General features: G+C 40.4%; 1 protein-coding gene across 13 annotated transcripts in view; it reads left to right on the top strand.

Annotated features, from left to right (window-relative positions):
• KDM4C (lysine demethylase 4C) overlaps window positions 1–26,431 on the top strand; it is a 337,267-nt gene that overhangs the window by 121,088 nt on the left and 189,748 nt on the right. The window contains exon 1 of one of the 13 annotated variants that reach the window (XM_059656704.1): window positions 2,818–2,838. The exons of the other annotated variants lie outside the window; for them this stretch is intronic. The gene's annotated coding sequence lies outside the window, so the exon portion shown is untranslated. Of the gene's footprint in view, window positions 1–2,817; window positions 2,839–26,431 lie in introns of those variants that run through there. 13 annotated transcript variants of the gene reach the window in all.

Raw genomic sequence — 26,431 nt, 5'->3', positions numbered from 1 at the left:
GCAAAGATTTCTTCTATTCCTGTTTCTAAAGTGATAGAATGCTTTTTATTAAAAAACAACAACAATAGTCGGGTAGCTCAGTTGGTTAGAGCGTTGATCAGTGTTGCTAATTCCATGTAAACCTAGAGGATGTTCAGGCCACCAGCCTTGGAAATAAGAGCGCCCTATGACTGCATTCTGCAGCTGGGAGTTTGTTCTGTGGAAAAAAATGAGAAAGTCATACCAGATATGTTTATTTGGATAATCTGCAGAGTTGATTATGAAACGGAAAAACTGGTAGCAAGTAAATGTCCAACATTGAGGGAAGGTTGAATAAATTATGGTACATATACCCATCCACAATATGCTAATGAGCATGATAAATGAATGGATGTGTATTTATTGATTCAAACAGACATTTATAATACACTGTCAAGGATTAAAACCAGATTACAAAAACAGGATATTTTCCTTTTTATGTTTGAAAGTACATATGTATTGTAAATTATAGAAAGGTATTCATTAATTTGAAACATTGTCATGGTCAAGGCTGTAATTTTCTTTATTATATTTCTACAGCAACCAATTATTACATATGCAATTAAAAATATTGAAAGCTTGTTTTTATAAAGAATGGTCTCAGTGTGTTTTGCAGGTAAATATAAATTTCAAAGTATTGAATTTACTTAAAATTCAGTGTATGTCTATTGGTGAATGCATTTTAAATGGAGGTAAAAAGACAAGAGTAGTAGCTTAGGAAAATATCCAAGATGAGAAAACTGATAGATTAGGGTTTATTAGTACATACTTTGCTAGATTTGAGGCTTTAAATAAGTTACTTGCTTTTAGCTTCCAACAGGAGTGTAAATACCAATAATCCCAGAGTGTGTATAACCATTTATAGTGATGATTGTGAGCTATTAAGCTAGTTAATGATTTTGATGTATTGCATAACATGATTAAGAAAGTAAGCAAGTGTATTAGGGAATGTTAGAATTAACAGCATCAAATAGCTACAATTCATTCTACCGTTCTCATGGTACATTGCATTTCTTACATTAGATAAATTGTGCCTGTTTAATAATGTTAGATATTGTATAAAAATATTCTTACTTCAAACAAAAGGGGGCATTTGACTAATCTCCTGGATCACTAAAATAATTTATCTGGAATCTTAATTTAAATTTCTTGGTTGTGGAGACTTCTTTGAGGTATTTGAAAGGTGTATTTATGAATCTGTGTGATAGAGCTGGCTGCCTCAGGTCCTGTGTAGGATCCTGAGGGAGGCAGGTGGGAGGGGCTGGACACTACTTCCTAAGAGGTGGGGGACCCTCTGTGACATGAGTAAGGTAGGAACCTGGTCCTAAAATTCCTTGCTCGCCAATTCCTGTCTCAATGTTTCTCTCAGGTGGTTGGGACAGAATGGTCAGGTGGAAGGTGACCTCTGGGAATAGGTTTCCCAAGGTGCAGGCAGAGCCAGGGAGGGGCCCACACAGTGTTCTCCTATGACCTCTCAGCCTCATTCCTTCTCCCACCCTCTCTACCCCAGCTCTTCCCTCCCTGCTCCCCTGCACTTCCTTACAGCCCTCTTCTGGCAATTGTGCTGCTCCTTCCCAGTCTATTGAACCCTGTGTGCTTCGGGTCTCACCTGTACTATTGCTTCTTGCTGGCAGAATTCCTGACCCCAGGTTAATAGACCATATCTGCCTTCCTGGGTTAGTCTGCAGATTCCATGTATAGGAAGTGCTTGCCGTCCTCACAGTGCCTCTGCGAACTGCTGTTCTCTGAGGCAGAGTCGTAGGTGCCTACACAGTCCTGGAGTTCACTGTAGAAGGAACACAAGTACTTTGGCCAAACACAGTAGATCAAAACAGAAATATATTTTAATGTATGTGCATGGAGTAGTTGAAGGTACAGAAAACCCATGGATACAGCTGGTTACTTTTCTGTCTGAAGGGTAACCTTTTCCATAGTGTGGTGAGAGAGAATGTATATATGCACAGCTTTGTGTGTTAACTAATTTTTGTTTTGCTGTGGTCCATAGGAATTGCTGCTTAGACAAGGAGGTGTTTCTTTTCCTAGGACTGGATTCTAAGCAGATGGCATGTGTCAGAGTCCTCTGATCCGCAGGTCGCTCTCAGAGATAGGTGTGTGTACTCCCTTATGAGTTATGGTAGGATTTCCCCCCTTTGTTTTTGTACTAACTTCAATGTAGAAATAAGGATGCATTTCCTCATCATCAATATTTCTAGTATTAATGTTTCAATAATTGTGGTATTCTATTCTTGGAGGGTTTTTTTTTTATTTGGTAACTTTTCTATATTGTTGCAAATCAGTGGATATTTTCAACATGTTGAGAAATTTAACAAAACAAAAAAATGAACAAAATAGTGTCTGTTTCAGTCCTGAAAATAAATGAAGTATAACCTTATTTCAGTAATGACAGTTCACTTCTGTAGTTTCAAATAAACAAGTAAGCAAAATACCAACATGTATACTAGGAAAAGTAAATGATCAGATTTCTTTCGGGTAATATAACTCTTTCAAAATTAGTCATCCAGGGATGTGAATTGAAAAATAAAAATTCTTGCACAAAAATGTTTCCCTAGTATTAAAATTTAAATTGATTTAAAACTTAGAGAAATATTTAGGTATTGCAAAGCATGTGGTGAAACAAACATATTTCTTATATTGCAGTGCAACACTCGTGGAATCTATTGCACTGTCTTGGGCTTAAAGTTTGCAAAATGGATTTTTACTAGTATGAAGTATATCCTTCTTTACTCCATGCCAGTTCCAGCTGGGGAAGAGTACATGTCACATACAGAGTGCTTCTTCAGTGGGATTGGTGAGAGGCAGGTAAAGGAATGTTACTTGGCCCCTCTTGGAGTTGTGGATGGGTAGACATCACTTTCCCCACATGCCCCGTGGGTGGGTTTGGGCAGAGGTCCCTTGTTAGGGGGTGCTGTCTTACTTCCACAGGATTCCCTGCCTGGTTGCCTTCCTTCCTTCCCTCCCTTCCTTCCTTCCTTCCTTCCTTCCTTCCTTCCTTCCTTCCTCCCTCCCACCCTCCCTCCCCTCCCTTCCTCCCTCCCTCCCTCCCTCCCTCCCTCCCTCCCCTCCCTCCCTCCCTCCCTCCCTCCCTCCCTCCCTCCCTCCCTCCCTTCTTTCCTTCCTTCTCTTACTTTATTCTCTTCCTGTTTTTTTTGTTGTTGTTGTTAATACTCATCCGAGTATATTTTCCCATCATTGATTTTTAGAGAGAGTGGAAGGGAGGGGGGGAGACACACAGAGAGAAACATTGATGTGAGAGACACATTGATTGGTTTCTTCTCGCACGCAACCTGACTGGGGCCGGGGATCAACCTGCAACCAAGGTACATGCCTTTGACCAGGAATTGAACCTGGGACCCTTCAGTCCATGGGCTGATGCTCTATCCACTGAGCAAAATCGGCCAGGGCGATCCCTTTCCTTTTTATCAGTGAAATTAGCACTTGGGAAAAATAGGACAGCTTTAACTTAATTCTGATAATGCATATAAGCAAAATTGAAAATTCTCAGATGAAAATTCATGTAGTTGCTATTAAAATCAAACAGCTGTATTTGACATCCCCTGAGGCCAGCTGATATCAGAGTTTCTGATATTTTATGCAATTTTAATTGGAACATAGTGCTGTCAATGTCGAAGAAAAAGATAGCATGATAGACGTATACAGGTAGTAAATCAAGGGTCAGGATGCTAAGAATTCTTTTAGGAACAGCCACACTTTCTGCTTTTCCATTTGAATTTTGTTCCATTGTCCTTGTTTGCAGTTTGATTCCAGTTCTGATCTTTTCTACAACAATTCTTATTTTTCCATTCTAAATGGAATTGTCAAAGACAGTGAAGAGTACATTACTTCCTGGCCAGTTGTAAACATTCTGAATGCACCTAGAATGATAGAATTTTTTTATTAGATGCTTTTTTGTTTAGGAAATTCATAAACTTTCTTTACTGCTTCTAAGATACGTCATCTTATTAATTTGGTAGGAGGCATGATACCTTATTTTTTCTCCTAGTAGAAACATGCAAGAAGTACATTATCTGTTCCTGCTATTTAAATTATGCAAAATGACTGTTCTCTCCTCTGCCTAAGAGCCTTTGTCTTAGGGTCACATTTCCCTGAGGGGTTAAGCTGTTGCATGGAAAAAGGGATAGGAAACAAGAGAAATTGACCTTCCCCTGAAGCAATTGTGTTCCAAATATTCTCTTCTAACTACCACCTTGATGAAGAATTGGAACTGCCACTTTGAGGTTAAATTCCCTTTCAATTTCAGAAGGCAGAAAATGATTGTTACACCTAGTCATTAAGAGGACATTGTCCTTAACACTTTTTAGGCTATTCCATTGTTAAGATTTGATTGTTTTTAACCCGTTAGAAAGAGAACAATAGTATGGGGAAAAATTTCCTCTGTCTCAGGAATAAGGAGATTTCTTGGTTTTGTTTTTCTTTCTGGAACCTTACTGTAGCTTATATCTTGATAGGTATACACTGTGTCGAAGATATAGCTCTTGAAAAACAAGGAAAAGTCCAGTTACACATGTTCAGTTTCCATTGTAGGCTATCTGTTAACAGAGTTAACATTAACAGCTTGTGGTAAAGGAAGGACCTATTCTGGGTGTGAGAAATTCACAAAGATAATTTGGTAGCACTTGAACATAAGCAGCCTGGACTTTTATCACTGATTAATGCTGGGATTAATGTACAAGGTAATATGGGAATACAGGATGGGGTGAGTTTAATTCCAACATGGCAGGGATCTGAAACATATTTTGAGAGAGCTGATATTTGGGCTAAGATTGGATGGGATTTTGCAAGTCTTGGTGATTAGGAAGTATGTATCTGAAAGAGAGTCAGCAGCTTGAGTAAAGTAATGTTGGCAGAATGTGGTAGGATGTTTTTGACAATTGACTCTGTGTAGTTTGATATACAGTACAGTTAGAATGGTGGGGATAGCCAAGCTACGAAATACCTTGAGTGTTGTATGAAGGGATTTGGACCATTTTTTTTCTGTGTGATGGGGAGTTATTGAACATTTTTAAAGAAGAGGTCCAATATAAACTCTTTATAAAACATAGTGGTGAAAATAAATAATAGGCAAGTTTATACTTTAATAGCATATTTCATTCACATTTAATTACTACTATAAATAATTTCCCTGTTTCAACCTGAACTTCTAATTTGTAGTAACAAGATACCTTTACTAATTATTGTATGGCCATAGATGTGCCATTTTATGTGTTTATTACTTAAAATTCTTTATAGCATTTATTGAGGTGACATTAGTTATTAAATTATAGGTTTAAAGTGTACAATTCTATAATATAGCATCTGTATATTGTAATGTGTGTTCACATTCAAAGTTAAGTCTCTTTCCATCACCATTTATCCCCCCTTTACCCTCTTTTACCTCCACCCTATCCCCCTTTTCCCTCTTGTAATCACCATACTGTGTCTGTGACTATGAGGGTTTTTCTTTCTTTCTTTCTTTTTTTTTCTTAATCCCTTCACCTTCTCCCTCCCGCACCAGGCCCTCTGACAACTGTCAGTCTGTTTTCTGTATCTATGAGTCTGTTTCTTTTTAAAAAAATTTTCATTACATCCCAAATATAAGTATTGGATGTTGCATGTCTATTAAGAGGATCATACCTTCTAAAATAAGCCTCACTTTAAATATTCTTACCCAGGTGCACAAATGCTACATGATCACTGTTCAGCCAGTGCCCACCATCTCCAGACACAGATACTTCTCCCCACTCTGACTTCTTGTACCACCCCTTTCTGCTACTTGCCCACTGAGCTCCAAAACTCAGCCCCTGGCTTCAGCCTCAAGGCCCCTGGACTCCCCTGTCACTCTGCTGGAAATGGTCCCTCCTCCCCATCTGTATGGCTTCTTCTTCCCTGAAGTATTTGCTTAGATATTATCTTTTCACCTTTTATTCATTTAAATTGGAGCCTTCTCCATAATTCCTATTCTCCCAGTGTTTATTTCTTCATAACACCTATTATTTGACATGCTCTTTTGCTTATTTATTTATTTTTATCTCTTTTCCCCAAATTGAATATAAGCTCTCTGAAAGTAGAAATTTTTGTCTAATTCACACCTGTATTCCCCAGTATCTCACACTGTAACCTGTAAATAGTGGGTACTTAATAGTTACCGAATGACTACAGTGACAAAATGAAGGATGTACACTTTAATCTGCCACAGTTTAGCCCAGTTTCAGCTGATGCTGGTAAATTTTGGGGAAATTTCTAACCAATCTCCACTTGCACTTTTTGTTTTATAACCAACACTCAGCATTTCTTATTTCTTTTGCCTTCAAAGAGTGCTGTTTGTCAGTGTCCAGGGCATGTAGTAGTTACAATGGTAGGTAAAATGACCCCTATACAATTTTCTACAAAATTTCTTATCAAAGCCAAGCTCTCAATTTTCATAATAAAAAGAAGTAGAATTCTTGGAATATTCAGCAAACATCTTTAACATAAAAGCTTCAAACATTTCCAGAAGTGAAATTAAAAATGTTGATCAGATCCTTTCACCGACCATAGTCAATGAACTCCAGCCTCAAAGCAGAGATGGGATGCTTGGCGCTCCTCTCTGGTTTTAGCCCCTTGAACTGTGCATTAGCTACAGAAATGGATAGCATATTAGATTTATTTCCAAAATAATATTTTCCTACTAACTTAAAAGCCAATGTTGTAGGGAGATTTCTCAGGAAATCTCCTCACTTCTTATTTTGTAATATGCTTTAGGTTCTCAGGTGTGAAAGTTCTCTCTGTAAATCATTCCATTTTGTTTGGTAAAGCCTGTGTTTCTCAAAGTTTAGAGGCAGTAGTTCTGTGATCATCTTGAACACTATTTCAGTATCCTGGAACATGGTTGGTTGCCTCACCCACCTGTGTCCTCTTTTTTTCAATAATTGTACTACCTCTCTGTGGCAGATAAAACCTGGGGTCTTCTGCTGTGTGCTGCTGTCTCCTCCATTATTTATCTCCTGTCATCAGTTACTTTGCAGACTTCATCGTTGCCCAGCTGTTTCTTTTCAAACCTTCACCATTTAACCACTTTGGAGGTTGATGGTTAAGCCTTTGCTCTCTAACCCCACCTCTTTAAAAAAATTATTTTTTTATTGACTTCAGAGAGGAAGGGAGATGGAGGGAGAGATAGAAACATCAATGATGAAAGAGAATCATTGATCCGTTGCCTCCTACATGCCCCCTACTGGGGATCAAGCCCGCAACCTGGGCATATGCCCTTGACCAGAATCGAACCTTGGACCCGTCAGTCTGCAGGCCAACGCTCTATCCACTGAGCCAAACCAGCTAGGGCTAACTCCACCACTTAAAATCTGTCAGATTACTCTGAGAATGTAAAACTGTGAAATTCCTTCATGAAAGGATTTTGAGCAAGGAATCCCAGCTGCCAGCATTCTCCGTCCCTGCTTCCTTGGACACATACTCAGTGTCCTCTACAGTTTGTCTGTAGGCTGTGTTCCAGCCTGTTGGCCCAGTACTACCTGCACTCTGATTTGGCAAAACTGAGTTACCTTATACCCCGCCCCTGTGCCTCTTTATCTCCTTGCTTTGCCACCTGTGTACAGTTTGGATTAGGATCCTTATCCAAACTGTACACATACTTCAAGGCCATTTTAACGGCTTCCTCTTTTGTGAAGATTTATCTGCTCACCCTAAGCTTGCAGTAATCTCTCTCTACTGCTTTCCCACTTCTCTACGGTGAAGTCCCTAGTTATCTTTACCTTAATTATAGACTTTTCTCTCTTGTGTTTGCTTATGTCTAATCTCTCTTGTCGGTCAGGGAAAACAAATGCTTAGCTCTTGCCTTTTGTTCAATAAATATTAAAGGAATAAAAGAGACTTGAACTCATTTAAAGAAATGAAGTGACCTTTAACTATTTACTTACCTATTCTGTGTGTCAGTTCTCTTTTAATTGTGTTTATTCTTCCATTTCTAAGTTAATAACAGCTAACATGTGAGTGTAATGCTTCACTTCTCATACAGCAGTGTACATTTATCCTATTTGATGCTCCCCAGTCATTTAGGAAGGAGACACTGTGTGTGAATTATGAAATAAGACAGAGATTGAGGTACGGAGGCTGTTTCTTCAGTTAGTCTGCTCTGCCCCAGTCACTGGTCCAAGATCTTTATCCATCCTGTTAAGTTGACTCTTCTTAGCAGCCCTGTTTTAGAGAGGAAGAAATTGAAGCCCACAAGTTACCCACCTGAGGTTACACAGTTGCTACCTCAGTCAGGTTTGCAACCCAGATATAGTCCTTTTGGATGTGTCCGAAGGAGGGATATTTTATGGGTCCCCAAAAAAGAGTATTTGAGAAAAGTTTGTCTTTCCTATTTTGAAGGAATTGTAGAGATTCTTTCTAATGTTTTCTTTAGTTTTTTAAGGATTAAAATAGACTTGATTTCTGCAGCCCTCTGCCACTTCTTTTATGGCTCATGAGAGTCTCATTTTGGAAATGTCATTAATCTTATTGGCCCCTAAAGGAGTTACTCACTCCTGGTGAGTCCTGAGGCTCTTGGTGATATTAGTCGTATTTTAACTCTTTCTGGTGCAATTGGATCCATGTAATGCTTTTGACTTATTTGGTTTCAGTTTGTCAGAGGAGAAATGTGTTCTCCTTGGTGATGGGCTAAAGTGTCTCTATCTCCCAAGACTTCTTACAGAAATGATGTTATCCAGGCAGCAGTTCTTGGGATCTCCTAGGGGTGAAATTCTCCAGGGCAGTCCCAGGTAGGTTTTGGGGGGTTTGTGATAAATTTTCACATCCTTGAAATAACTGCTGCCCCATTCTGTCAATATTAACAGAATTGACAACATTAGTTGTGTCTATAAATTCCTCTCTAGTATTTTTATGTAAATTTATTCATTTTTAATTGAACACCTAATACAGAGAATGCCTAGAAAATAAAGCAGCTGTTGAATTTAGTGGCATTTACTTAAAATATATTTTGAAAGGATATGCAGAGCATAAATCCTTCCTACTTCTTAAACAGTCAGCATTCCTGTGTTAGAAGAGGATGATTCTCTCTAATCCAGTAGTTCTTTCAAATTAATTAATTGGCATAAGAAACATGGAGAGCCCTGGCCAGGTGGCTCATTTGGAGCATTGTCCCATACACCAATGGGTCACTGGTTCAATTGCCAGTCAGGGCACACACCTAGTTTGCAGGTTCAGTCCCACTTGGGACATGTACTAGAGGCAACCGATCAATGTTTCTCTCTCTCTCTCTCTCTCTCTCTCTCTCTCTCTCTCATCAATAAACATATCTTGGGTGAGGATCAAAGGAAAAGTAGAAGCTGGGTCCCACTCCCTTACACCTGTGTTTTGATTCAGGCAGCACAGAGTTTTCTGAGGCCCGTGATCCTCTGAGTACATGTTGAGATACACTACTGCAGTCTTTTTCTCCTTCACCTGTCACTACTGCCTTTTTTGCCAGGATCCTTCAGGACAACACTGGCATTTACACAGAATTGCTTAAATCCTCGACTTGTGGATGTTTGGAGTACTCTGTCTCCCCCAACCACACACACCATGGGCCTTAATCCCCTGTAATGAGTACAGCAGGCATTGCTGGATATTCCATTTGTTCATCCTCCTCTGCTCCCCTCATGAGAGTCCCATCACCTGACTACAGTAGGTTTAGAGTTGCTCAAAGGGGTGTATGTAGTAAAAATGTTTACTATGGAGCTGTATAATCAGCCTATAAGAAAATTACAATTAATTATACAGAGGTAGCTGCCCAATTAAAAAATAAATCTTAAGTAATAATGTGGCCAGGGTCCTGGATGGGCCCTGCAGGCTAGATTGAGATGAGGGTAGAAAAGGTTTACAGGAAAATGAATTCTATGGGCTCTTGCCTTCACTGAATCACTTGTGCCCTGAAGAGCACAGGTACTATGAGAGAGGCTCCACCATAATGTTTGTGGGGTGAGTAAGAGAGAAGAGTTAGATGCTATCAGGAAAATCTTCATGGAAGATGCTGGGTTCTAATTATTTGTGTAGGAATACATGTGGTGGGGTTATGCTACCCATTAGAAAAGAGCCACGCCAGAATGCAGGGGGAAAAGTATATGATGTGTTCAATGTCCAAGTAGATAATCCTGGTTCTCTGGTGTTTACTAGTAGACTATGAGTAGGAAACAGGAGTTGGGATCATATCCTTATGATCCACAATACTGAACTTACAGGAGGAATCTCTAAATAAGCCATAAGTCTAGTGATGCCCTCTTCCCCACTTTTTAAATTGCCGAGTTTTGGGCCTTCAATGATTTTGTTGTTGTTGAAAAGAGTACACAATTGTGGTATAGGGAGTCTAAAATAGAGAAAGATGCTACAAAGTATATCCTATATAATAAAGAGGTGATATGCAAATTGACTGTCATGCCCTCGCATAAGATGGCCTCCTCCATGTGGCCACAAGATGGCCGGCAGGGGAGGGCAGTTAAGGGCAACCAGGCCAGCAGGGGAGGGCAGTTAGGGGTGACCAGGCCTGCAAGGGGGGGGAGGCAGTTGGGGGTGACTGGGCCGGCAGGGGAGGGCAGTTGGGCAATCGGGCCGGCTGGGGAGCAGTTAGGCGTTGATCAGGCTGGGAGGGGAGTGGTTAGGGGGCAGTCAGGCTGGCAGGCAGAAGCAGTTAGGGGCAGTCAGACAGGCAGGAGAGTGGTTGGGAGCCAGCAGTCCCAAATTGTGAGATGGATGTCTGATTGCTGGTTTAGGCCCGATCCCTGTGAGATCGGGCCTAAACCAGCAGTTGGACATCCCCCAAGGGGCCCCAGATTGGAGAGGGTTCAGGCTGGGCTGAAGGACACCCCTCCGTTCACGAATTTTGTGTACCGGGCCTCTAGTCTATATAATAAAGAGGTAATATGCTAATTGGTCCTAATAGTGTCACAGTCACGACCATTTAATAGGCTGTGCACGCACAGGAGCTGTTGGGCAGGGACGGGGACGGGGACTTACACCACTGGAACACGAGGCTGCTGCAGGGGGCGGCCCTCCTGGCAGAGGTGCTCGCAGGCCCGCGGCACTGCCCGGCCCAGAGGGGGGGCATCAAGATAGGGGCGGGGCTTCAGTGGAGAGCTCTCAGCCCTTCTATGCTGGGGTCTGAACATGTGGAGAGGAAGGGAGAGCACATAGGCAGTTAGGGGGTTTAGGCCCGGAGGGGAGAGCAGATAGGCAGTTAGGGGGATCAGGCCAGGAGGGGAGAGCAGTTAAGGGGATCAGACAAAGAGGGGAGAGCAGTTAGGGGGATCAGGCAGACAGACAGGTGAATGCTTAGGAGCCAGTGGTTCTGGATTGTGAGAGGGATCCCAGATTGGAGAGGGTGCAGGCCAGGCTGAGGGGCCCACCCCCACCCCGTGCATGAATTTTGTGCACTGGGCCACTAGTAATTAAAATAATTGCAGCAGAACTAGCCATCATTCAATTCTTTTAATATTTAATACATACAACTAACTTGAGGTCAGAGAAACTGAGACAGGGAGGAGAAATTCCCATCCTGGTGCACACTCACAGGAGCAGAGCTAAATAAACCCAGCCTCTCTGTGGCCATTTCCACTAACTCATTAGTTCTGAACCCTGAGATGATGGTGTCCCTAGAGGACACTGGACAATGTCTAGGACGTTTTTGATGGCCATGAATGGGCATGGGTGCTGCTAAACATTATGCCATGCATAGCACAGCTCCCTACATCAAAGAATAGTCCTGGAATGTCAGTGGTACTAGCTGTACTACCTGTACTACCTGTACAAGGTGCTCCTTGTAACCACCTTCATGCAGACCTATTAAGGTTTTCTCTTAGCTGTAGAGCTAATTTAAGAAAACACAGTTTATCTTTTTCTTAGTGTTGTGATTGTACAGGAGGTCTAGTGAGTTGACTTATGTATCTGAAGTAGTAAAATCTTAAAGTATTTTAATTAGATAAGAAGTGTATATCTCATGTACCAAGTAATACTATATTTAAATGGCATAAAAGAGGCTATCAGCATAAATTGAATTAACTTCTCTAAAGCACATTATGGAATTTTCCTGTTGGAACAGTAGGTATCAGGATATTAACTTTAGAAAGGCTGCAGTAGATTCTGACAGGTAATTATGCCAACGGGTTCCAAATCCCTTGGTTTCTTTAATTCTGTAGGTGGTGCCGTTTGCCTAACTTGCAGTGGTCTGCAAACTGCAGCTCGGCAAACTGCGGCTCGCAAGCCACACGTGGCTCTTTGGCCCCTTGAGTGTGGCTCTTCCACAAAATACCGGCTCTTCCACAAAATACCGACTTCTGCACATGGGCCACGAAGTTTCAATCGCACTGTACGTGCGCACCCGCACGTGGTATTTTCTGGAAGAGCCACACCCAAGTGGCCAAAGAGCTGCATGTGGCTCGCGAGCCGTGGTTTGCCGACCACGGGCTAAGGGAACGATAAATACCAGCATTACCTGCCTGTCTGAAGCAGATCCTAGTTATCTGCAGCATGTACCATTGCATGAGGGGCTGAAATGGAGTGGATTCAGGAAAGGAATGGTTTGTTTCACATTCAGGGGCCACTTTCCTTATGGAAAAAAGTCATTCTAATGAATAATGTTCTTCCCTTGGGAACCTGGCTCTTTAAATATTGTTAGGCTAAAATTTTATGACCAGTTTTAAAAAGAATCCTATGTTAATAGTAAGCCTTTTTTTGTTTGTTAATCCTCACCCAAGGATATTTTTTTCCCATTGATTTTTAGAGAGAGTGGAAGGGAAGGGAGAGACAGAGAGAGGGAAACATTGATGTGGGAGAGACACATCAATTAGTTGCCTCCTGCACAAGTCCTGACCTGGGCTGGGGATATAGCCTGCAACTGAGGTATGTGCCCAAGCCAGCAACCCTTCAGTCCAAGGGCTGATGCTCCAACCACTGAGCCAAATTGGCGAGGGCGGTAGTAAACTCTGAAAGGGCAATTATAAAAGCCTTTTCAGTACAATTGACCTTGGTGGTAATTTGATTAATATTTACTTATGCATAATTTTAATGTACACATAAGACAGTGTATAAATCTCAAAAAGAATAAACATTTCAGTCAAGAATATAGGCTTGGCAGTGACAAACATAATGTGATGGTAAGGATTTTGGCATGTTTATTTCTGGAGTGAATGGCTCTGTGATTTGCCATTTTCCAGTCTGATGTATTGTAAAAATCAGAGTTGGATAATGGTTTCTAAAATTAAAATTTAAAACCAGCCTATATCCTCCTCTAATTTTTATTGGGAACTTTAATTGTATATGAGGTGACCCTCTTTTAAAACTTTAGTTCTTGTAACCAAGATGAGGATAAATTGTTAATATTCAGGATTTAAAAAAATAATGTTTCTAATGTTTAAAGTGTGTTTGTACCCAATTGTTAATATTCAGGATTTTAAAAATAATGTTTCTAATGTTTAAAGTGTGTCTGTATTCTCACTTTTCTAATTTTTAATAGCCAGTGGTTTTATTATGAAAATCATCTAGGACTTCATTTTTATTAGAAAGTATGAGTATAAAATGAGATTATAAAGAGGCCATTAGATGTATTTTTGTACAATATCTGTTTGTAGTTTGTGTTGTTTGTATTTCTGTTGTCACTTGAAACAGCATCAAGTTCCTGCAGGGAATTACTTGCTGAATAGAAAAATCCCCACAAGGAACATATATTCCAGATTTAAGGCTTGAATTTTTAAAAGACGTCATGAAAAGTAGATGAACAAGTAGTAAACAGTAATAATTTTAAAATGTCAGCTTCCTGTTTAATGAAACCTATTAAACTACATTGGCAGACAAGTATACTTATGTTTAAGATTTAACATATTTTGTTTGGATTTAAAAAATAATTATTTTGGCTTTCAGATGAAAACCTAGAATTCACTTAGAGCCAGAAGGTAGCTCCAACACATGGAATTTATTCAAATCTTAGTGAGAAGGGAAACAAACCCTTAAACTAACAGCATAAAAAAAAAAATACCTTGTGATTTCAAGATATCCAGATGTTTGTGTTTTCTTTTTAAACTCCATTACTTGCTAAATTGGTGTTTTTACTTAAGTTGGAAAGATTTCCTCCCACATAATTATGTAACTTCATATCTATTTTTAAAACTACATATGCTATAAAAATTGGTGATTTGTGGGTATGTGTATGCATCTATGTATATAAAAAGCCAGCGACCGGAACGCTATAACGATTGGAACAACCTGTTGCTATGATGCGCACTGCAGCCAGTGAACTGGCCTGATCATGGGTGGTGCCAGTGGCCAACCTCCCGTAGCCCCTTGCCTCGGCTGGCCCCGCCCCTGATCGCCCCCAACCCCAATAGAGGGTGGGGCCAGCTGGCCAACCTCCTGCAGCCCCCCCCCACCCGGCCCCACCACAGATCGGCCTCCCCCTACCCCGATTAGGGGCAAGGCCGGTGGCCAACCACCTGTGGCCTCTCCCCTTGGCTGGCCCTGCCCCCGATCCCCACCACCTGATTGGCCCGCAGCACCTCCCCCTGGCCGACCCCACCCTCAATTGCCCCCTTTACCCCAAAAGGGGCTCTCGCAAGCCGACTGACCTCCTGCAGCCCCTCCTCCGACCTGGCCCCACCCCAGATTGCCCCCCCCCCCCACCTGGATTGGCTTGCAGTCCCTGCCCCAGCCAGCTCCACCTACATTGGGTTCCCCCTACTCCTATCAGGGTCAGGGTGCTGGCCAATCGCCTGTGGCCCCTCCTCACTGGCCGGCCCGGCCCTGATTGTGCCCAGTTCGGGGCTGGCCGACTGGCCATCCTCCGGCTGTCTCCTCTCGAAAGACCTGGCCAGGGTCCGCCCTGATTGGGGCTGGGCCGGCTGGACCTCACCTGTGCATGAATTCGTGCACTGGGCCTCTAGTATGTATATAAGCAGTATTACTTAACTGGACTTGATTTGCTAAGAAACCAGTGCATAGATACATTTATCTATAGATGAGAGGGTGTGAGAAAAAGACATTGCCATTGGCTTTTTAACATTTTCACTTCTCATTTCAATGAAGTCATCATCTCCTTATATAGTCCACAATTAGATAGTACCCTCTTAAGATAAATTGAAGGTTTTTCAACTTAACTCATTTAGCTGATTCTCTAAATTGAGTTCTTTAAATTAATTTTTAAAATATATTTTTATTGATTTCAGAGAGGAAGGGAGAGGAAGAAACATTAATGATGATAGAGGATTATTGACTGGCTGCCTCCTGCATGCCTCCTAGTGGGGTTCCAGCCTGCAACCTGGGTATGTGCCCCAACTGGGAATCAAACCATGACCTCCTGGTTCATAAGTTGACACTCAACCACTGAGCCACACTTGTGAGCTCTCATGAGTTGTTTTTTGGTTGCTCCGGGTGTTTTAGTTAACTAGTTTAGGTTGACCACTCACTGCAGCATTCTGGTGAATGAGAAAGGCCCTTTCCTTAATTAGTTAGACAATGGCAGTGTCCATTCTCTGGGATCCAGTCTGTAGAATGGCTATATCGGGGAACAGTATTTTGGGAGGTAGAGTGTAGTGGTTACCAGCAAAGGCTTTGGAGTAACAGAGATCAGCCTTTAACTCCCATTTCTGCCACGTAATAACTCTGTTCCCTTATTCAAAGTACTTACCATCTCTGTGCTTGACTTTTCTCATCTGTGATAATACCTACCTCATAAAGTTATTGTGAGAGGCACCTTATGTGAGAACTTTAGCACAGTGCCCAGCACTTAGCACTGAGGACATGACTAAATGTCTGGTATTATGGACCTGGTTTCAGGAACAGGATCAGACCTAGATTCCCATAGATACTTAAACCTTTTGCCATTTTATGGTGTAGACTGTGTGATCATAGCCACTTTTATCAGAGAAATAGAAACAGCAAAAGACTACAATTAATTTAATGTTGTTGTCAATAAATACTAGAATTAAAAGTTTATTGATAGTTTTCTTGTTTACTTTATTTCAAGACTTTATGGTCTTTTAACTATAGAGTGCTCTAGGTTTTAAAAAAGAAACTATATAGCTCTCCAGGTTTTTACAAAATACAATACAGGTTTTGAAAAAAAAATTCATTATCATCATCATAAACAATTAAAGTTATTCCTGCAAAAGCAGTAGCATCTGAAAGGAAGGCTCTTGTAAGCCGAACAGTTCAATATATCTTTAGGGAGACAATCTTTCTAGCTCGCATTGTAAACTCCTTTTCTTGTTAAGGTTTAAACATTAACCAGTAAAAATAGGTTTTAAGTGGAAGACTATAACCCTGATTTTGTGTTTCTAGTGTTAAAATGTATTTGTTTGGCTTAGAAATCTATGTTACCAATCAGATATCAGGTAGTGTGTGTGTGTGTGTGTGTGTGTGTGTGTGCATTTTGTTTTTGTTTTGGATCTCAAAATTGGAGTTCAAATTTACACTGCTGTCATGGAGGAGGAATAGATGACCCTGAGATTTTTATGGGAGGTGAGGATGAAAGACTCCCTAAAAGCAGCAAAAAGAATGATGTCAGAATGTATAGTTTTGTAACCAGTTAGAATTGGCAATCTATACATAGCTTTTCTTATTTCCTTTCATTGTTTTTCTTGCAAAATTGAGCTTCAGAGTTAAACGTTTGATAATCTGAAAGTGCAAATCAGATTTAAAAAGATGGCCAGTTTTTGAGTGGAAAGGCAGATAGTTGAAGGTGCATCAGATTCTCTTGTACATATTACACAGCAGTGTATCCCCGAAGGAGGGCATTTTTACCTTGCAGTGTGGCTGTGCACTTGGGTTTTGTTTGGGCATAATCTTAGTTGTAACATAATAGGGTTATTCTTGTGACTAAAAGCAATCTTTCTGTAATTCTATATATGATTGGGTATTGACCACTCTTATAGCAGAGCAAGCAGTTCTACCTGTTGTGCCCATGTTGAGAGTCCTCTCCATTAAACTAGCTACGGAACAGTAGTGTTTCTTGATCCCTCCCCCTTCCTGTCTCTGCTGCAGAGTAAATTTTTAAATTTATCATATTAGTCAATTGCTTTCAACACTTACAAATTGAAGGCCATATCTAAACAGGACAGAGCAGAGTAATTTATTCTAATTACATACACAAGTTGTTCTCCAGATCTCCTCCATCCCCTTCCTCAGCCAAAGGCTTTCCTGTTTGCATGAATGATATGTATACATGTGTGTATGCACATGCAATTTAATATATGTCAATGTATATGTATATATAATTTAACATATCAACAGAATATTTACTGATAATTTACATTCTGAAGATATATCATATTTATATATTTGATATATAATATATATTTAAGAAATACATTTGTTTTGTTTCCTCACTCCCATGACTTAACACCTGTTTTCATGAGAGTTGCTTATGGTCCTTCAGAGAATATAACAGCTGGATGGTGATGATTTTACTAAATGAGTAAAACTCGGGTCTAAAACTTTTTCAGGAGGACAAAAAGAAACAGTAAGTCTTTTGTTCCCTTTCAAAGGAAATTAATGTTTTCTTTGCTCTGCCTGTCTAAAGGCTGAAAAGGTAGCTTAACAGTGCCGAAGACAGGGAAAATTGAAACCAACCACATAAAGCTGTTTTTGGAAGATACTTTAAATGAGACAATCTTCCAAAACTCAGCTGGCTTTTAGTCGGCTAAACCATCTGTGTGGTTTTTCAGCTGGCACTGTCTTCAGTCTCCCTGATTTTTATAGCTTTCCCTTGGGAGACCACAAGATTCCAAATCATCACAGCATGGCAGAGCCTTTTGAAGAGCTGTATGTGGCTTTGAGGTTCATTTGTCAGTCTTCTATTGTATAATTCAAAATTGTTTTTACTTTTATGGAATTTCTGGTTTTATAAATTCTGAAAGAGGGAGAATCAGAGAAAAGAAGAACGATGGTCAAAATTCTTTTTCTTACCTAAGCATGTATTTTCCAGATATGCCAGTAATAAAATGGTAGCTCTGTCATTGAGGTGAACTTACTTATGTTTCATTTACTGGAAATGCAGAAATCCATTACTCAAAGCAGATGGCATTATATTTTTCATTCTGCCATTAGTTTATTTCATTCTTATCTCAGATTTGGTGATGTTACAGTTTTATTGTAAACACTCCTTAGAGCAGCAGTTCTCAACCTGTGGGTCGAGACCCCCTTGGCGGTCGAACGACCCTTTCACAGGGGTCGCCTAAGACCATCCTGCATATCAGATATTTACATTATGATTCATAACAGTAGCAACCATTACAGTTATGAAGTAGCAAGGAAAATAATTTTATGGTTGGGTCACAACATGAGGAACTGTATTTAAAGGGCCAGAAGGTTGAGAACCACTGCCTTAAAGGATATTGATGTTAGACTTATTTAAACCTTATTACACTGATTATAGTTTCTTAGAATTATAGAATGGATATTTTAAAATTAATGTGCAGACATCAGCATGTTTCTAATAAGTGAGTGTTCCTTGATGTTTTAAAAGTTGATCTTATTTGTAACAATGCACTTGAATATTATCATATGAGGGTCAACAAGTGACTCCCACCATCGCCTGGCATCATGTAAAATTCTTGGCAGAGAAAATACTTGACCAAGAGATTTAGGCTTTATCCTGTGGGTAGAAACAACATTTCTTGTTCCATTCACATGTGCTATAAACCTAGAGAATAACAATTCTCAACCCGAGTATCATTTGAGCTTCAAAATGAGAACAATTGTTACCTATTACTGTCACTATTCTAGAGACCAAGTTGTGTACAACAAGTGTTAAAAAGTCTTTGTGGTCCCTGGCCAGTGTGGCTCAGTTGGTTGGAGCGTCATCTTGCACACCAAAGGGTCACAGTTCAAATCCCCATCCGGGAGCATATGGCAGGCAACTTGATCGATGTTTCTCTCTCACACTGATGTTTCTCTCTCCCCATTCCTCTATCTTAAAAATAAAAAAAGGCTCTGTGGGAATTGTGACCATTTCAATTCCACCCCCACATGACAAACCTACAGCCAGCATATACTCAAAGGGCAAATTTCCTTCCCCAGAAATTGATAACTTCATTGTCATTTTACTTTCTCTTTGGCTGTCTTCATTGAGTGACCTTTATATAATACTAGGGGCCCGGTGCACGAAATTCGTGCACTGGGTGTGTGTGGGGGGGAAGTGTCCCTCAGCCCAGCCTGCCCCCTCTCACATACTGGGAGCCCTCAGGCATTGACCCCCTTCACCCTCCAATCACAGGATTGGCCCCTTGCCCAGGCCGGACGCCTCTGGCCTAGGCGTCCGGCCCGGGCAGCGGGAACCCACAGCTGCAGCGGCCCCGCGATCATGGGCTTTGCTTTAGGCCCAGGCAAGGGGCCCCTAGCTCCTGGGACTGCCAGCTTCGACCGTGCCCAGCTCCCATCGCTGGCTCCACCCCTACTTCCTGCTATCACTGGCCAGGGCGGAAAAGGCACCTGATTCTCCGATCATGGCTGGGGGGCAGGGCAAAGGCGGCCCCAGGGCCGCCTTTGCCCTGCCCCCCAGCTCTTAGCTCCCCCCTGGGTTTCCGATCACTGTCAGTGGCAGGGGGCTTCTTCCTGCTTTCCCTTTCGCCTCCCTGCATTGTGCCTACATATGCAAATTAACCGCCATCTTGTTAGCAGTTAACTGCCAATCATAGTTGGCAGTTAACTGTCAATCTTAGTTGGCAGTTAATTTGCATATAGCCCTGATTAGCCAATGAAAAGGGTATCATCGTACGCCAATTACCATTTTTCTCTTTTATTATATAGGATTTATTCTTTTAGTTGATTTTGGAACATTAAAATATCCTATTCAAACTGATTCCTCATTCAACCTTCTCCTCATGGGAGAGCAGAAGGTACCTCTCTTCCTTTCCAAACTGAGTCACGTGTCCTCATCGTCTTTCCCTACACAGCTTCCTGGGGCTTCACCTCTGTGGCTTCTTACTGTCAGTCCACAAGTACGGCTAGCCCTGCCTCCGCATGGTCTTCAGCTCCAGAACTGTCCCTGTGCACTCGCATTAGCACTGGGCTCCCAGGCTTCTCTCCTCACAGAAACTAGATTGCTGCCTCATATATATTTGCTGCTCAGTCTGTGACTTAAAAATTTAATCTCATATTAAAACTTTTTTCCACATTGAGTTAGTTTAATTATAAACTCTCTTGATGTAGTGAGGATGTAAGTGCTTTTCCATTCTCTGTTGAGGAACAGTGCTCAGTAACTTGTAAGAATTGATGAAAAGAATAAATCTAGTGAAGATCTAAATATTGATTTTATTGTTTTTTCTCTGATGAATAGTGTCTGAAATAAGAGAATGCCTTCATTGCTATTATAGATGAGGCTAGTTACTCTATTTCTGTGAATTTTATCCTAAAATACATAGAGGTTCAGTAAATAATTTCCTCTTCTGTGGACAGATTCCTAAAGAAGGATCTTTATTTTTTTGTTATTTTAAATCAAGATGTGTAAAATTTTACTGCTTTGGTTCAGCCTGGGATACTGGATGCATTTTAGTTATTCCATTTACAATTTTGCTATTTGAAATAGATTTTTGTTGTGTTTTGTGTTAGTTGATTTTGCCTTGGCTTCTGTTTATAAGAATATCTTTGCTTTCTCTGCTTCTTATGACTTAAAATTATATTTAAAGACCTAGTATATTCTTAAAGTATTTATTTTTTTGAAGCAAATGTACAATAGCTCAAATTATACAAAACAAATTAATTATGAGATTATTAATGAGACATAGCCATGGAACAATGAAACATAAAAACTCAAAAAACCTATTATATGTTTCATGGGCCAATAATTTCATTTTATTTTCACTTGGGTTTTATAAGGAGAGCAGAGTGTGCTTATAGCCAAGAGAAGGAAGAGAGAGAAATGGAGTTGGCTTGCTTTTTATCAGTTGTGTCATTAATACCCTGAGGTTTGTCCTCAGGGCAAAAGAGCTAGAAATGGCTGTCCACTTTTGCCAAAGCTATTCTCAGCCTGTAAGCACAGTAGTTTAACCTGGAATCCCAGGAGTCTAGCGGTCTGCAGGCCACCACCAGCCTACAAGTTCAGCCTATTGAGCACACAGTGGTGGCTCAGTGTTTGAGAAATGGTTGAATTACATTCATTGGCAATGTTCAAATACCAGGAGATTTTACACAAAACTTTGGAGTTACAGGTTCTTTTGAAAACTGGGATGATTTGAAAACTCTGCCTAACATATTCTCCTGGGCATCATTGGGCTGGATCCTGGCAGAGGCTGGCCGGCTGCTTCAGACCATGCAGCTCTCTCCAGTCTCTTAGTTCTCAGCTTGCCCGTCACCTGGCCCACTGCGTTAATATCATCTGCCTGGGTCTGGAGCTTTTTGAGTTTGCTCCTCGCTCCCTTCCAATTTTAGCGCTCCTTCAATCAACTAGACTGTTAAATATATTATTTTGGCTGTGTTATTTTAATCTAATTTCTTGAAATTATATTGAAAATTGTCTATGTTTGGGGTATGTGATAGTAGTCAATTAGGATTAAATTTAAAAAAGCCTCTACTGAACACCTGTGTGCATAAGATATCTGATTAATAAAGTTGCTCTTACCACATTCTAAGGAAATGACACAGTGATGAAAATTCTAAAAATAATTATTTTTCATTAGAATTTCTGGAAGGAGAGCGCATTATGAAAGAATCTTCCACATCACAGTCTGTAAAGTCGAACGTTTGTGTGTATACACAAGAGCTTGTTCTCTTTGACTCGCTGCTGGGGGTGGGTTTACCTTCCTGATTCCTACACTGAACTCTTCCTTAGCTCTCTTTCTTGGCATGAGCTTGGCAATGCGGTACAATGCAGCTCTAAATGTGCACGACTCCTGCTCTTTTACAGCCCGAAGTCCAGGTGATAAGGAGCCCCCACCCCCCTTTTTATATTTAGAGCTAGAGGAAGGAAGAGGGAGAGAGAAAGAAACACCATGCCCTCCATTGGGAATCTAGCCCACAGCCTTGAGATGTGCCCTGATCTAGAACCTAGACAGCAACCTTTTGGTGTATTGGACGATGACCAACTGAGTTACACCGGTCGGAGCAGACAAGGAGCCCATTTTAAAGGGATTGTGGGTATTAATTGGCAGAGTAGTTATTTTGAATATATGCTATTATGTTCTTCAGGGTAGGTTTGACCATATTATGTTTGGATGAAAATGTATCACCTATGAGTTTCAGAAAGTAGTAGGGTCATTCTTAAACTAAGATGAAATTGGTTTATCTTCACCTATCAGACTTGTTTGGTTTCCTTTCCTATATTTAGTTTCTTTCCCTTTTTTTTTTATTATGTCTGTTTAGCCATATTTTTTTTATTTCTAGTTCTCAGTTTTATTTTTTCTCTATATATAATTACCCACAAATCTAGGAGCTACTAAAACTTTTGTAATCTAGGTGGTTTGGTGATGAATCTTATGGTTACTTCTCTCTCTTACTTACATAGACAGCACCTACTTACATTTTATGTGTCCTGAACTTCATAGCATATCACTCCTTCTGTTACTGTTCTGGTACCAAGAAGACATGAGCTTAGCATAAACTGTGTCAGGTGTGCTTTCCCTGTTATGATAATTCTTTTGCTACAGTTTGTGAACTGATTGCTAATTTTTATGTTGTTTTAAGCCTGCGGGTTTTATTATTAGTCTTATTGTGTACTTTTGTAAATTAAGGCAATCATCTAGTGGCCATCTAACTTTCTTTTGACAGTTTTACCTTCATCTATATAATAAAGAGCCAGGGTTGTAATGACCGTTAGGACTGAAGGCTCGACCAGACCAGAAGTCAGTGCTGGGTTGCCTGGCGACCCAGCACTGACTGGGGCCACTGCAGGCGCCTGGATCCAGCACTGACTGCCCAGGAGGCTCGGATCAGGCCCAGAGAGAGGCAGGGTCTGATCCATAGCCTCTGTGGCAGCCTTGATCAGAACTTGCCTTTCTTTCTCGCCCAGCCTGGCCAACAGCTGTGCCTCCATTTCTCTCCAGGTCTCCACCTGGGCTGCTGATAAGCTCCACCTTTCTGATCAGGCCCTGTTGATAGGCCCAGAGATGCTGACTGGCATAGAAACTGACCAATCAGAACCAAATCTGGGTCAACTGTGAGGATCCAATGGCTGCCTAGGAGGGGGAGCTTTTGACACTGATTGGCATAGAAACTAACCAATCAGAACCAAATCTGGGTCAACTGTGAGGAGCCAATGGCTGCCTAGGAGGCAGAGCTTTTGATGTTGACTGGCATAGAAACTGACCAATCAGGACCAAATTGGCCGGCAGAAGAGGGCAGTTGGGGGCGAGATCAGACCGCAGGGGATGACAGTTAGGGGTGATCAAGCAGGCAGAGGCAGTTGGGGGCTTGGTCAGGCTGGCAGGGAGGACCTTTAGGGCAATCAGGCAGGCAGGCAGAGAGGTTAGGGGCGATCTAGCAGGCAGGCAGGCAGGTGAGTGGTTAGGAGCCAGTGGTCCCAGATTGTGAGAGGGGTGTCTGACTGCCAGTTTACCCTGTGGGATCGGGCCTGAACTGGTGATCAGACATCCCCCGAGGGGTCCCTGATTGGAGTGGGTGCAGGCTGGGCTTAGGGAACCCCGCCTCCATGCACGAATTTCGTGCACCGGGCCTCTAGTGTTTTATGTAATGAAGCAAAGCTCAAGATGGGAACATAGAAGCATAGAAAACAAAAAATATTTTACAGTGCTAAGCAGTGCTTACCTCAGTGATAGCATTTCAGGATATATTTAATTTTATGCTTATCATTATTGTCTAAATTGGAAACAATTGAACATCATATCCCTTAACCAGAATAATATTATAGACATTTTTAGAGTATCAGTATCAAGAGAAGTAAATTAGTTTTCTTTAGAAAGTTATAAACATTTTGTAGTCATCATCATTATTCAAAATTTATTAAAAAATTTTGTGTTCCATCCTTGACAAAGCAGAGGACACCATTAAAAAATTGCACAAATAATGGTCTGCCCAGTGGAAACACTTTGGTCTGCCTCTACAGGCTATTTCAGCACACTGTGCACAAGTACGGCCTTCGGTGTCCGAACGAGCTGAAATATTTGTTAAAAAGACAGATTTCAGGGCTTCATTTCAGGGCTCACTGAACCAGAATCTTGAGAATATTTGAGAAAAATCTGTGCTTTCTATTAACTCCCCAGGTGTTTCTCATGTTTGCCAAAGTTTGAGATCCACTCCCCTGTGTTTGGCTGCCAGGAGAGCAGTGCCAAAGTTCAGACTTGATTTTTACCCAGATTCTTGTTAAATTTCAATCATTGTTGGCTTTAGTGTAAAATGTTATGATGTATTCTTTCTAGTTAGCTTAAATTTATATATAAGCTAAAACTGTTATATATCAGCACAGTTTTAAAGATTGCTTTTGTGGAATTATGATGTTTTAAGAAATATTTAAATGAAATGAAATTATCTACAAGTAGAGGGTGCTGTTGAATTGGCTCTATATTCTGAATTTATTATTGATTGAATGAACATCCTTGCATGTGAATTTATGCCAGATTCTGGAGGCCCAGGTGGTGCCAGGAAGTAGTTAATATTGCAGTGATAGTTAAGCCTGTAAGTACCTGGAAGCTAGGATGTTAAACTCCCATCTGCAAATTGATTTTCATTTGCAGGATTTCATGCACATCAGTGATGGGAGAGCAGTGTCTTTTAATATTTTGAAATCATGGCTCAATAGATATGCAGTGTGTCTTTTGGTTACTCTAGAGTTTGGCTCACGCCATTTTTGCTTTATTTTTTTAAAGCCTAAATTGGTTACAATGAAATATATGGAAGCTCTCACAGGATTTTGGCACTCATTTTCATTGTGAAAATTCTGTTCACCCCCCCCCCCCCCCCAAAAAAAAACAAAAAACAACAACTCCAAAAACACATGGATTACTTTGGGGTAAAAAATTAACTTGAATATCCTTTCTGTAGATGCCCTCTAACCAAATCACCAGGAACACACTTTTCAAACACTGTAAAGTAGAATTTTTTGCCTCTTTTTTTGAACAAAGGAAACAGCACAGCATGGGAAATGGTGTGTGTGAAGAGGGGCTTGTTGTTGGATTTGGGCTTGGTTAATGGATTTGCGGGGGAGATTTAAGGGAAGAATGTTTTGGTTTGGATTGGATGCTGGCAGAAAGCAGGAACAATTGTATGATCTGTTATCTTAATTTTATCTCTAGGGCAACAGGATACAATAGGCTAAAGCTGTAGTTGGTGAAGAAGTAGCAGTTACTCATTAGCAGGAACTGGGGATGTTAGATTATTGTTGTGGTTTTATAGTGTCCTTATTTTTATCTGTGCTTCAACACAACTATGTAGTGTTGTTTTTGTCTTGCTCTATCCTGATCAGAATGGCTTTTTCTGATCACTCTCATTCTTGCTTTGTGTACACACACACACACATACACACACAGACACACACACATGCACGAGCACGCAGAGAAGCTTTCTCTTTTGTTTTAGTCAGCTCCTTTAAGTGAGCAATAAAAAAAATGAATATAAGTTATCTTTTATTGTTAGAATCAGTCCAGCCTTCCTTTGGAAAATACTGTAGACTGTTTTTGCTTGAGTCTGGTCGTAAACATTATTTTGGGCAACAAAACTTTAAAGTGTTTGGGGGATTATAAACCATGTAAAAGTAGCATTCTTATATTTTATTCTGATATTCATTTGCATTAGTGTTTGTTTCTTGAACTTATGATTAAGGAGAAAATGATATAAGGTTAAATTAATCAACTTGATTTTAATAAAATCACCTTCTAAGTAGGACTTACTAGGTAATATTAATGACGTGCCTATTAATTTTTTTTCTGAGGATTAATCTGAAGTTAAATGGATTTTAATACTTCTTGGAAATAATAATACATGTAAGTTTAATTATCGTTTCAGACCTTAAAGATGGCTTAAACCAAATATTGTTTTATTAAATATAGTTTGACTTTTAATCTAAGGTACATGCTAATATTTTTTGAAGATAGTGGAAATAATTCTTGACATGTTAAGGTTGTGAATCTCAGGCGAAGCGTGTTCTTGTACTTGCTCTCAGAGATGTTAAAGGTAAAGGAGCTCTTCTGGTCATATAAGGGACTACATAAATGTTCTTAATTTCATGTAAGTCAGAAGCAGCCCATCTGGAGCCCACAGATTTTAAGATATTTTGTTCGATACAGATGTCTTTTCTGTAGTTACTTATGAAAAAATTTACACCATGCAAATGAAAATTCAGTTGTGATAAATAAACATAATTTAAAAATAATTTCTTGCCATAAACAAATTATGTCCACTTATTAGTAATTGGATGCTCATCATCTTATGGTGTTGCTCCTATGACCAGAGTTGCTAGTGATTCCTACTTATTGGAGAATGTGAGGTGGTTTAA

The sequence above is a fragment of the Myotis daubentonii genome, chromosome 11, assembly GCF_963259705.1.
Source record: "Myotis daubentonii chromosome 11, mMyoDau2.1, whole genome shotgun sequence".
In the NCBI taxonomy this organism is placed as follows: domain Eukaryota; kingdom Metazoa; phylum Chordata; class Mammalia; order Chiroptera; family Vespertilionidae; genus Myotis; species Myotis daubentonii.
This window is presented reverse-complemented; position numbering and strand designations above follow the sequence as displayed.